The sequence below is a fragment of the Neodiprion fabricii genome, chromosome 5, assembly GCF_021155785.1.
Source record: "Neodiprion fabricii isolate iyNeoFabr1 chromosome 5, iyNeoFabr1.1, whole genome shotgun sequence".
Classification (NCBI taxonomy): Eukaryota; Metazoa; Arthropoda; class Insecta; order Hymenoptera; family Diprionidae; genus Neodiprion; species Neodiprion fabricii.
Window position 1 is genome coordinate 1,194,401 of NC_060243.1, and position 13,505 is coordinate 1,207,905.

Here is a 13,505-nt window from a genome sequence, read left to right on the forward strand (position 1 = left end):
GCGTCCTGGGACTGCGCCCAATCGATTTCTCTCGCAAAATTACGTCGGATTAGTGTCAGAAAGAATATATTCCAGCACTTTTAAAAATCGCGAAAATTTTCGCCAAAAATACAAAGGGGTTAACCTTCCTTTTTTTTCGACCGAAAAATTTTCGGTCTTAGAATCGATTTGTATGACCCTTTTCCGACCAATTGGACGCCCAGGAACTCAGAAAACGCAGCGAAAAGAGCGTGGGACCAACAGGAGAGAAACTACGGAGGAAAAAGCACCTGCTGAAAAATGTCGAAAACAAGGGTTTTCGTTTTTTTGGCTGTAACTTTTGATGCGTTGATCGCAGCGTCCTGGGACTGCGCCCAATCGATTTCTCTCGCAAAATTACGTCGGATTAGTGTCAGAAAGAATTTATTCCAGCACTTTTAAAAATCGCGCAAGTTTTCGCCAAAAATACAAAGGGGTTAACCTTCCTTTTTTTTTGACCGAAAATTTTCGGTCTTAGAATCGATTTGTATGACCCTTTTCCGACCAATTGGACCCCTAGGAACTCAGAAAACGCAGCGAAAAGAGCGTGGGACCAACAGGAGAGAAACTACGGAGGAAAAAGCACCTGCTGAAAAATGTCGAAAACAAGGGTTTTCGATTTTCGGCTGTAACTTTTGATGCGTTGATCGCAGCGTCCTGGGACTGCGCCCAATCGATTTCTCTCGCAAAATTACGTCGGATTAGTGTCAGAAAGAATATATTCCAGCACTTTTAAAAATCGCGAAAATTTTCGCCAAAAATACAAAGCGGTTAACCTTCCTTTTTTTTTGACCGAAAAATTTTCGGTCTTAGAATCGATTTGTATGACCCTTTTCCGACCAATTGGACCCCCAGGAACTCAGAAAACGCAGCGAAAAGAGCGTGGGACCAACAGGAGAGAAACTACGGAGGAAAAAGTACCTGCTGAAAAGTGTCAAAAATACAGGTTCTCGTTTTTTGGCTGTAACTTTTGATGCGTTGATCGCAGCGTCCTGGGACTGCGCCCAATCGATTTCTCTCGCAAAATTACGTCGGATTAGTGTCAGAAAGAATATATTCCAGCACTTTTAAAAATCGCGAAAATTTTCGCCAAAAATACAAAGGGGTTAACCTTCCTTTTTTTTTGACCGAAAAATTTTCGGTCTTAGAATCGATTTGTATGACCCTTTTCCGACCAATTGGACCCCCAGGAACTCAGAAAACGCAGCGAAAAGAGCGTGGGACCAACAGGAGAGAAACTACGGAGGAAAAAGTACCTGCTGAAAAGTGTCAAAAATACAGGTTCTCGTTTTTTGGCTGTAACTTTTGATGCGTTGATCGCAGCGTCCTGGGACTGCGCCCAATCGATTTCTCTCGCAAAATTACGTCGGATTAGTGTCAGAAAGAATATATTCCAGCACTTTTAAAAATCGCGAAAATTTTCGCCAAAAATACAAAGGGGTTAACCTTCCTTTTTTTTTGACCGAAAAATTTTCGGTCTTAGAATCGATTTGTATGACCCTTTTCCGACCAATTGGACGCCCAGGAACTCAGAAAACGCAGCGAAAAGAGCGTGGGACCAACAGGAGAGAAACTACGGAGGAAAAAGCACCTGCTGAAAAATGTCGAAAACAAGGGTTTTCGTTTTTTGGCTGTAACTTTTGATGCGTTGATCGCAGCGTCCTGGGACTGCGCCCAATCGATTTCTCTCCCAAAATTACGTCGGATTAGTGTCAGAAAGAATTTATTCCAGCATTTTCAAAAATCGCGAAAATTTTCGCCAAAAATACAAAGGGGTTAACCTTCCTTTTTTTTTGACCGAAAAACTTTCGGTCTTAGAATCGATTTGTATGACCCTTTTCCGACCAATTGGACCCCCAGGAACTCAGAAAACGCAGCGAAAAGAGCGTGGGACCAACAGGAGAGAAACTACGGAGGAAAAAGCACCTGCTGAAAAGTGTCAAAAATACAGGTTCTCGTTTTTTGGCTGTAACTTTTGATGCGTTGATCGCAGCGTCCTGGGACTGCGCCCAATCGATTTCCCTCGCAAAATTACGTCGGATTAGTGTCAGAAAGAATATATTCCAGCACTTTTAAAAATCGCGAAAATTTTCGCCAAAATACAAACCTTCCTTTTTTTTTGACCGAAAAACTTTCGGTCTTAGAATCGATTTGTATGACCCTTTTCCGACCAATTGGACCCCCAGGAACTCAGAAAACGCAGCGAAAAGAGCGTGGGACCAACAGGAGAGAAACTACGGAGGAAAAAGCACCTGCTGAAAAGTGTCAAAAATACAGGTTCTCGTTTTTTGGCTGTAACTTTTGATGCGTTGATCGCAGCGTCCTGGGACTGCGCCCAATCGATTTCCCTCGCAAAATTACGTCGGATTAGTGTCAGAAAGAATATATTCCAGCACTTTTAAAAATCGCGAAAGTTTTCGCCAAAAATACAAAGGGGTTAACCTTCCTTTTTTTTTGACCGAAAAATTTTCGGTCTTAGAATCGATTTGTATGACCCTTTTCCGACCAATTGGACCCCCAGGAACTCAGAAAACGCAGCGAAAAGAGCGTGGGACCAACAGGAGAGAAACTACGGAGGAAAAAGCACCTGCTGAAAAATGTCGAAAACGAGGGTTTTCGTTTTTTGGCTGTAACTTTTGATGCGTTGATCGCAGCGTCCTGGGACTGCGCCCAATCGATTTCTCTCGCAAAATTACGTCGGATTAGTGTCAGAAAGAATATATTCCAGCACTTTTAAAAATCGCGAAAGTTTTCGCCAAAAATACAAAGGGGTTAACCTTCCTTTTTTTTGACCGAAAAATTTTCGGTCTTAGAATCGATTTGTATGACCCTTTTCCGACCAATTGGACCCCCAGGAACTCAGAAAACGCAGCGAAAAGAGCGTGGGACCAACAGGAGAGAAACTACGGAGGAAAAAGCACCTGCTGAAAAATGTCGAAAACAAGGGTTTTCGTTTTTTGGCTGTAACTTTTGATGCGTTGATCGCAGCGTCCTGGGACTGCGCCCAATCGATTTATCTCGCAAAATTACGTCGGATTAGTGTCAGAAAGAATTTATTCCAGTATTTTTAAAAATCGCGAAAATTTTCGCCAAAAATACAAAGGGGTTAACCTTCCTTTTTTTTTGACCGAAAAATTTTCGGTCTTAGAATCGATTTGTATGACCCTTTTCCGACCAATTGGACCCCCAGGAACTCAGAAAACGCAGCGAAAAGAGCGTGGGACCAACAGGAGAGAAACTACGGAGGAAAAAGCACCTGCTGAAAAATGTCGAAAACAAGGGTTTTCGTTTTTCGGCTGTAACTTTTGATGCGTTGATCGCAGCGTCCTGGGACTGCGCCCAATCGATTTCTCTCCCAAAATTACGTCGGATTAGTGTCAGAAAGAATTTATTCCAGCATTTTCAAAATTCGCGAAAATTTTCGCCAAAAATACAAAGGGGTTAACCTTCCTTTTTTTTTGACCGAAAAACTTTCGGTCTTAGAATCGATTTGTATGACCCTTTTCCGACCAATTGGACCCCCAGGAACTCAGAAAACGCAGCGAAAAGAGCGTGGGACCAACAGGAGAGAAACAAGGGAGGAAAAAGCACCTGCTGAAAAGTGTCAAAAATACAGGTTCTCGTTTTTTGGCTGTAACTTTTGATGCGTTGATCGCAGCGTCCTGGGACTGCGCCCAATCGATTTCCCTCGCAAAATTACGTCGGATTAGTGTCAGAAAGAATATATTCCAGCACTTTTAAAAATCGCGAAAATTTTCGCCAAAATACAAACCTTCCTTTTTTTTTGACCGAAAAATTTTCGGTCTTAGAATCGATTTGTATGACCCTTTTCCGACCAATTGGACGCCCGGGAACTCAGAAAACGCAGCGAAAAGAGCGTGGGACCAACAGGAGAGAAACTACGGAGGAAAAAGCACCTGCTGAAAAATGTCGAAAACAAGGGTTTTCGTTTTTCGGCTGTAACTTTTGATGCGTTGATCGCAGCGTCCTGGGACTGCGCCCAATCGATTTCTCTCGCAAAACTACGTCGGATTAGCGTCAGAAAGAATGTATTCCAGCATTTTCAAAAATCGCGAAAATTTTCGCCAAAAATACAAAGGGGTTAACCTTCCTTTTTTTTTGACCGAAAAACTTTCGGTCTTAGAATCGATTTGTATGACCCTTTTCCGACCAATTGGACCCCCAGGAACTCAGAAAACGCAGCGAAAAGAGCGTGGGACCAACAGGAGAGAAACTACGGAGGAAAAAGCACCTGCTGAAAAGTGTCAAAAATACAGGTTCTCGTTTTTTGGCTGTAACTTTTGATGCGTTGATCGCAGCGTCCTGGGACTGCGCCCAATCGATTTCCCTCGCAAAATTACGTCGGATTAGTGTCAGAAAGAATATATTCCAGCACTTTTAAAAATCGCGAAAATTTTCGCCAAAAATACAAAGGGGTTAACCTTCCTTTTTTTTTGACCGAAAAATTTTCGGTCTTAGAATCGATTTGTACGACCCTTTTCCGACCAATTGGACGCCCGGGAACTCAGAAAACGCAGCGAAAAGAGCGTGGGACCAACAGGAGAGAAACTACGGAGGAAAAAGCACCTGCTGAAAAACGTCGAAAACAAGGGTTTTCGTTTTTCGGCTGTAACTTTTGATGCGTTGATCGCAGCGTCCTGGGACTGCGCCCAATCGATTTCTCTCGCAAAACTACGTCGGATTAGTGTCAGAAAGAATTTATTCCAGCATTTTCAAAAATCGCGAAAATTTTCGCCAAAAATACAAAGGGGTTAACCTTCCTTTTTTTTTGACCGAAAAACTTTCGGTCTTAGAATCGATTTGTATGACCCTTTTCCGACCAATTGGACCCCCAGGAACTCAGAAAACGCAGCGAAAAGAGCGTGGGACCAACAGGAGAGAAACTACGGAGGAAAAAGCACCTGCTGAAAAGTGTCAAAAATACAGGTTCTCGTTTTTTGGCTGTAACTTTTGATGCGTTGATCGCAGCGTCCTGGGACTGCGCCCAATCGATTTCCCTCGCAAAATTACGTCGGATTAGTGTCAGAAAGAATATATTCCAGCACTTTTAAAAATCGCGAAAATTTTCGCCAAAAATACAAAGGGGTTAACCTTCCTTTTTTTTTGACCGAAAAATTTTCGGTCTTAGAATCGATTTGTATGACCCTTTTCCGACCAATTGGACCCCTAGGAACTCAGAAAACGCAGCGAAAAGAGCGTGGGACCAACAGGAGAGAAACTACGGAGGAAAAAGCACCTGCTGAAAAGTGTCAAAAATACAGGTTCTCGTTTTTTGGCTGTAACTTTTGATGCGTTGATCGCAGCGTCCTGGGACTGCGCCCAATCGATTTCTCTCGCAAAACTACGTCGGATTAGCGTCAGAAAGAATTTATTCCAGCACTTTTAAAAATCGCGAAAATTTTCGCCAAAAATACAAAGGGGTTAACCTTCCTTTTTTTTTGACCGAAAATTTTCGGTCTTAGAATCGATTTGTATGACCCTTTTCCGACCAATTGGACCCCCAGGAACTCAGAAAACGCAGCGAAAAGAGCGTGGGACCAACAGGAGAGAAATTACGGAGGAAAAAGCACCTGCTGAAAAGTGTCAAAAATACAGGTTCTCGTTTTTTGGCTGTAACTTTTGATGCGTTGATCGCAGCGTCCTGGGACTGCGCCCAATCGATTTCTCTCGCAAAATTACGTCGGATTAGTGTCAGAAAGAATTTATTCCAGCACTTTTAAAAATCGCGAAAGTTTTCGCCAAAAATACAAAGGGGTTAACCTTCCTTTGTTTTTGACCGAAAAATTTTCGGTCTTAGAATCGATTTGTATGACCCTTTTCCGACCAATTGGACCCCTAGGAACTCAGAAAACGCAGCGAAAAGAGCGTGGGACCAACAGGAGAGAAACTACGGAGGAAAAAGCACCTGCTGAAAAGTGTCAAAAATACAGGTTCTCGTTTTTTGGCTGTAACTTTTGATGCGTTGATCGCAGCGTCCTGGGACTGCGCCCAATCGATTTCTCTCGCAAAATTACGTCGGATTAGTGTCAGAAAGAATATATTCCAGCACTTTTAAAAATCGCGAAAATTTTCGCCAAAAATACAAAGCGGTTAACCTTCCTTTTTTTTTGACCGAAAAATTTTCGGTCTTAGAATCGATTTGTATGACCCTTTTCCGACCAATTGGACCCCCAGGAACTCAGAAAACGCAGCGAAAAGAGCGTGGGACCAACAGGAGAGAAACTACGGAGGAAAAAGTACCTGCTGAAAAGTGTCAAAAATACAGGTTCTCGTTTTTTGGCTGTAACTTTTGATGCGTTGATCGCAGCGTCCTGGGACTGCGCCCAATCGATTTCTCTCGCAAAATTACGTCGGATTAGTGTCAGAAAGAATATATTCCAGCACTTTTAAAAATCGCGAAAATTTTCGCCAAAAATACAAAGGGGTTAACCTTCCTTTTTTTTTGACCGAAAAATTTTCGGTCTTAGAATCGATTTGTATGACCCTTTTCCGACCAATTGGACCCCCAGGAACTCAGAAAACGCAGCGAAAAGAGCGTGGGACCAACAGGAGAGAAACTACGGAGGAAAAAGTACCTGCTGAAAAGTGTCAAAAATACAGGTTCTCGTTTTTTGGCTGTAACTTTTGATGCGTTGATCGCAGCGTCCTGGGACTGCGCCCAATCGATTTCTCTCGCAAAATTACGTCGGATTAGTGTCAGAAAGAATATATTCCAGCACTTTTAAAAATCGCGAAAATTTTCGCCAAAAATACAAAGGGGTTAACCTTCCTTTTTTTTTGACCGAAAAATTTTCGGTCTTAGAATCGATTTGTATGACCCTTTTCCGACCAATTGGACGCCCAGGAACTCAGAAAACGCAGCGAAAAGAGCGTGGGACCAACAGGAGAGAAACTACGGAGGAAAAAGCACCTGCTGAAAAATGTCGAAAACAAGGGTTTTCGTTTTTTGGCTGTAACTTTTGATGCGTTGATCGCAGCGTCCTGGGACTGCGCCCAATCGATTTCTCTCGCAAAATTACGTCGGATTAGTGTCAGAAAGAATTTATTCCAGCATTTTTAAAAATCGCGAAAATTTTCGCCAAAAATACAAAGGGGTTAACCTTCCTTTTTTTTTGACCGAAAATTCTCGGTCTTAGAATCGATTTGTATGACCCTTTTCCGACCAATTGGACCCCCAGGAACTCAGAAAACGCAGCGAAAAGAGCGTGGGACCAACAGGAGAGAAACTACGGAGGAAAAAGCACCTGCTGAAAAGTGTCAAAAATACAGGTTCTCGTTTTTTGGCTGTAACTTTTGATGCGTTGATCGCAGCGTCCTGGGACTGCGCCCAATCGATTTCTCTCGCAAAATTACGTCGGATTAGTGTCAGAAAGAATTTATTCCAGCATTTTTAAAAATCGCGAAAATTTTCGCCAAAAATACAAAGGGGTTAACCTTCCTTTTTTTTTGACCGAAAAATTTTCGGTCTTAGAATCGATTTGTATGACCCTTTTCCGACCAATTGGACCCCCAGGAACTCAGAAAACGCAGCGAAAAGAGCGTGGGACCAACAGGAGAGAAACTACGAAGGAAAAAGCACCTGCTGAAAAATGTCGAAAACAAGGGTTTTCGTTTTTCGGCTGTAACTTTTGATGCGTTGATCGCAGCGTCCTGGGACTGCGCCCAATCGATTTCTTTCGCAAAACTACGTCGGATTAGCGTCAGAAAGAATTTATTCCAGCACTTTTAGAAATCGCGAAAATTTTCGTTAAAAATACAAAGGGGTTAACCTTCCTTTTTTTTTTGACCGAAAATTTTCGGTCTTAGAATCGATTTGTATGACCCTTTTCCGACCAATTGGACCCCCAGGAACTCAGAAAACGCAGCGAAAAGAGCGTGGGACCAACAGGAGAGAAACTACGGAGGAAAAAGCACCTGCTGAAAAGTGTCAAAAATACAGGTTCTCGTTTTTTGGCTGTAACTTTTGATGCGTTGATCGCAGCGTCCTGGGACTGCGCCCAATCGATTTCTCTCGCAAAATTACGTCGGATTAGTGTCAGAAAGAATATATTCCAGCACTTTCAAAAATCGCGAAAATTTTCGCCGAAAATACAAAGGGGTTAACCTTCCTTTTTTTTCGACCGAAAAATTTTCGGTCTTAGAATCGATTTGTATGACCCTTTTCCGACCAATTGGACGCCCAGGAACTCAGAAAACGCAGCGAAAAGAGCGTGGGACCAACAGGAGAGAAACTACGGAGGAAAAAGCACCTGCTGAAAAATGTCGAAAACAAGGGTTTTCGTTTTTTTGGCTGTAACTTTTGATGCGTTGATCGCAGCGTCCTGGGACTGCGCCCAATCGATTTCTCTCGCAAAATTACGTCGGATTAGTGTCAGAAAGAATTTATTCCAGCACTTTTAAAAATCGCGCAAGTTTTCGCCAAAAATACAAAGGGGTTAACCTTCCTTTTTTTTTGACCGAAAATTTTCGGTCTTAGAATCGATTTGTATGACCCTTTTCCGACCAATTGGACCCCTAGGAACTCAGAAAACGCAGCGAAAAGAGCGTGGGACCAACAGGAGAGAAACTACGGAGGAAAAAGCACCTGCTGAAAAATGTCGAAAACAAGGGTTTTCGATTTTCGGCTGTAACTTTTGATGCGTTGATCGCAGCGTCCTGGGACTGCGCCCAATCGATTTCTCTCGCAAAATTACGTCGGATTAGTGTCAGAAAGAATATATTCCAGCACTTTTAAAAATCGCGAAAATTTTCGCCAAAAATACAAAGCGGTCAACCTTCCTTTTTTTTTGACCGAAAAATTTTCGGTCTTAGAATCGATTTGTATGACCCTTTTCCGACCAATTGGACCCCCAGGAACTCAGAAAACGCAGCGAAAAGAGCGTGGGACCAACAGGAGAGAAACTACGGAGGAAAAAGTACCTGCTGAAAAGTGTCAAAAATACAGGTTCTCGTTTTTTGGCTGTAACTTTTGATGCGTTGATCGCAGCGTCCTGGGACTGCGCCCAATCGATTTCTCTCGCAAAATTACGTCGGATTAGTGTCAGAAAGAATATATTCCAGCACTTTTAAAAATCGCGAAAATTTTCGCCAAAAATACAAAGGGGTTAACCTTCCTTTTTTTTTGACCTAAAAATTTTCGGTCTTAGAATCGATTTGTATGACCCTTTTCCGACCAATTGGACCCCCAGGAACTCAGAAAACGCAGCGAAAAGAGCGTGGGACCAACAGGAGAGAAACTACGGAGGAAAAAGTACCTGCTGAAAAGTGTCAAAAATACAGGTTCTCGTTTTTTGGCTGTAACTTTTGATGCGTTGATCGCAGCGTCCTGGGACTGCGCCCAATCGATTTCTCTCGCAAAATTACGTCGGATTAGTGTCAGAAAGAATATATTCCAGCACTTTTAAAAATCGCGAAAATTTTCGCCAAAAATACAAAGGGGTTAACCTTCCTTTTTTTTTGACCGAAAAATTTTCGGTCTTAGAATCGATTTGTATGACCCTTTTCCGACCAATTGGACGCCCAGGAACTCAGAAAACGCAGCGAAAAGAGCGTGGGACCAACAGGAGAGAAACTACGGAGGAAAAAGCACCTGCTGAAAAATGTCGAAAACAAGGGTTTTCGTTTTTTGGCTGTAACTTTTGATGCGTTGATCGCAGCGTCCTGGGACTGCGCCCAATCGATTTCTCTCGCAAAATTACGTCGGATTAGTGTCAGAAAGAATTTATTCCAGCATTTTTAAAAATCGCGAAAATTTTCGCCAAAAATACAAAGGGGTTAACCTTCCTTTTTTTTTGACCGAAAATTTTCGGTCTTAGAATCGATTTGTATGACCCTTTTCCGACCAATTGGACCCCCAGGAACTCAGAAAACGCAGCGAAAAGAGCGTGGGACCAACAGGAGAGAAACTACGGAGGAAAAAGCACCTGCTGAAAAGTGTCAAAAATACAGGTTCTCGTTTTTTGGCTGTAACTTTTGATGCGTTGATCGCAGCGTCCTGGGACTGCGCCCAATCGATTTCTCTCGCAAAATTACGTCGGATTAGTGTCAGAAAGAATTTATTCCAGCATTTTTAAAAATCGCGAAAATTTTCGCCAAAAATACAAAGGGGTTAACCTTCCTTTTTTTTTGACCGAAAAATTTTCGGTCTTAGAATCGATTTGTATGACCCTTTTCCGACCAATTGGACCCCCAGGAACTCAGAAAACGCAGCGAAAAGAGCGTGGGACCAACAGGAGAGAAACTACGGAGGAAAAAGCACCTGCTGAAAAATGTCGAAAACAAGGGTTTTCGTTTTTTTGGCTGTAACTTTTGATGCGTTGATCGCAGCGTCCTGGGACTGCGCCCAATCGATTTCTCTCGCAAAATTACGTCGGATTAGTGTCAGAAAGAATTTATTCCAGCACTTTTAAAAATCGCGCAAGTTTTCGCCAAAAATACAAAGGGGTTAACCTTCCTTTTTTTTTGACCGAAAATTTTCGGTCTTAGAATCGATTTGTATGACCCTTTTCCGACCAATTGGACCCCTAGGAACTCAGAAAACGCAGCGAAAAGAGCGTGGGACCAACAGGAGAGAAACTACGGAGGAAAAAGCACCTGCTGAAAAATGTCGAAAACAAGGGTTTTCGATTTTCGGCTGTAACTTTTGATGCGTTGATCGCAGCGTCCTGGGACTGCGCCCAATCGATTTCTCTCGCAAAATTACGTCGGATTAGTGTCAGAAAGAATATATTCCAGCACTTTTAAAAATCGCGAAAATTTTCGCCAAAAATACAAAGCGGTTAACCTTCCTTTTTTTTTGACCGAAAAATTTTCGGTCTTAGAATCGATTTGTATGACCCTTTTCCGACCAATTGGACCCCCAGGAACTCAGAAAACGCAGCGAAAAGAGCGTGGGACCAACAGGAGAGAAACTACGGAGGAAAAAGTACCTGCTGAAAAGTGTCAAAAATACAGGTTCTCGTTTTTTGGCTGTAACTTTTGATGCGTTGATCGCAGCGTCCTGGGACTGCGCCCAATCGATTTCTCTCGCAAAATTACGTCGGATTAGTGTCAGAAAGAATATATTCCAGCACTTTTAAAAATCGCGAAAATTTTCGCCAAAAATACAAAGGGGTTAACCTTCCTTTTTTTTCGACCGAAAAATTTTCGGTCTTAGAATCGATTTGTATGACCCTTTTCCGACCAATTGGACGCCCAGGAACTCAGAAAACGCAGCGAAAAGAGCGTGGGACCAACAGGAGAGAAACTACGGAGGAAAAAGCACCTGCTGAAAAATGTCGAAAACAAGGGTTTTCGTTTTTTTGGCTGTAACTTTTGATGCGTTGATCGCAGCGTCCTGGGACTGCGCCCAATCGATTTCTCTCGCAAAATTACGTCGGATTAGTGTCAGAAAGAATTTATTCCAGCACTTTTAAAAATCGCGCAAGTTTTCGCCAAAAATACAAAGGGGTTAACCTTCCTTTTTTTTTGACCGAAAATTTTCGGTCTTAGAATCGATTTGTATGACCCTTTTCCGACCAATTGGACCCCTAGGAACTCAGAAAACGCAGCGAAAAGAGCGTGGGACCAACAGGAGAGAAACTACGGAGGAAAAAGCACCTGCTGAAAAATGTCGAAAACAAGGGTTTTCGATTTTCGGCTGTAACTTTTGATGCGTTGATCGCAGCGTCCTGGGACTGCGCCCAATCGATTTCTCTCGCAAAATTACGTCGGATTAGTGTCAGAAAGAATATATTCCAGCACTTTTAAAAATCGCGAAAATTTTCGCCAAAAATACAAAGCGGTTAACCTTCCTTTTTTTTTGACCGAAAAATTTTCGGTCTTAGAATCGATTTGTATGACCCTTTTCCGACCAATTGGACCCCCAGGAACTCAGAAAACGCAGCGAAAAGAGCGTGGGACCAACAGGAGAGAAACTACGGAGGAAAAAGTACCTGCTGAAAAGTGTCAAAAATACAGGTTCTCGTTTTTTGGCTGTAACTTTTGATGCGTTGATCGCAGCGTCCTGGGACTGCGCCCAATCGATTTCTCTCGCAAAATTACGTCGGATTAGTGTCAGAAAGAATATATTCCAGCACTTTTAAAAATCGCGAAAATTTTCGCCAAAAATACAAAGGGGTTAACCTTCCTTTTTTTTTGACCGAAAAATTTTCGGTCTTAGAATCGATTTGTATGACCCTTTTCCGACCAATTGGACCCCCAGGAACTCAGAAAACGCAGCGAAAAGAGCGTGGGACCAACAGGAGAGAAACTACGGAGGAAAAAGTACCTGCTGAAAAGTGTCAAAAATACAGGTTCTCGTTTTTTGGCTGTAACTTTTGATGCGTTGATCGCAGCGTCCTGGGACTGCGCCCAATCGATTTCTCTCGCAAAATTACGTCGGATTAGTGTCAGAAAGAATATATTCCAGCACTTTTAAAAATCGCGAAAATTTTCGCCAAAAATACAAAGGGGTTAACCTTCCTTTTTTTTTGACCGAAAAATTTTCGGTCTTAGAATCGATTTGTATGACCCTTTTCCGACCAATTGGACGCCCAGGAACTCAGAAAACGCAGCGAAAAGAGCGTGGGACCAACAGGAGAGAAACTACGGAGGAAAAAGCACCTGCTGAAAAATGTCGAAAACAAGGGTTTTCGTTTTTTGGCTGTAACTTTTGATGCGTTGATCGCAGCGTCCTGGGACTGCGCCCAATCGATTTCTCTCGCAAAATTACGTCGGATTAGTGTCAGAAAGAATTTATTCCAGCATTTTTAAAAATCGCGAAAATTTTCGCCAAAAATACAAAGGGGTTAACCTTCCTTTTTTTTTGACCGAAAATTTTCGGTCTTAGAATCGATTTGTATGACCCTTTTCCGACCAATTGGACCCCCAGGAACTCAGAAAACGCAGCGAAAAGAGCGTGGGACCAACAGGAGAGAAACTACGGAGGAAAAAGCACCTGCTGAAAAGTGTCAAAAATACAGGTTCTCGTTTTTTGGCTGTAACTTTTGATGCGTTGATCGCAGCGTCCTGGGACTGCGCCCAATCGATTTCCCTCGCAAAATTACGTCGGATTAGTGTCAGAAAGAATATATTCCAGCACTTTTAAAAATCGCGAAAATTTTCGCCAAAAATACAAAGGGGTTAACCTTCCTTTTTTTTTGACCGAAAAATTTTCGGTCTTAGAATCGATTTGTATGACCCTTTTCCGACCAAGTGGACCCCCAGGAACTCAGAAAACGCAGCGAAAAGAGCGTGGGACCAACAGGAGAGAAACTACGAAGGAAAAAGCACCTGCTGAAAAATGTCGAAAACAAGGGTTTTCGTTTTTCGGCTGTAACTTTTGATGCGTTGATCGCAGCGTCCTGGGACTGCGCCCAATCGATTTCTTTCGCAAAACTACGTCGGATTAGCGTCAGAAAGAATTTATTCCAGCACTTTTAGAAATCGCGAAAATTTTCGCCAAAAATACAAAGGGGTTAACCTTC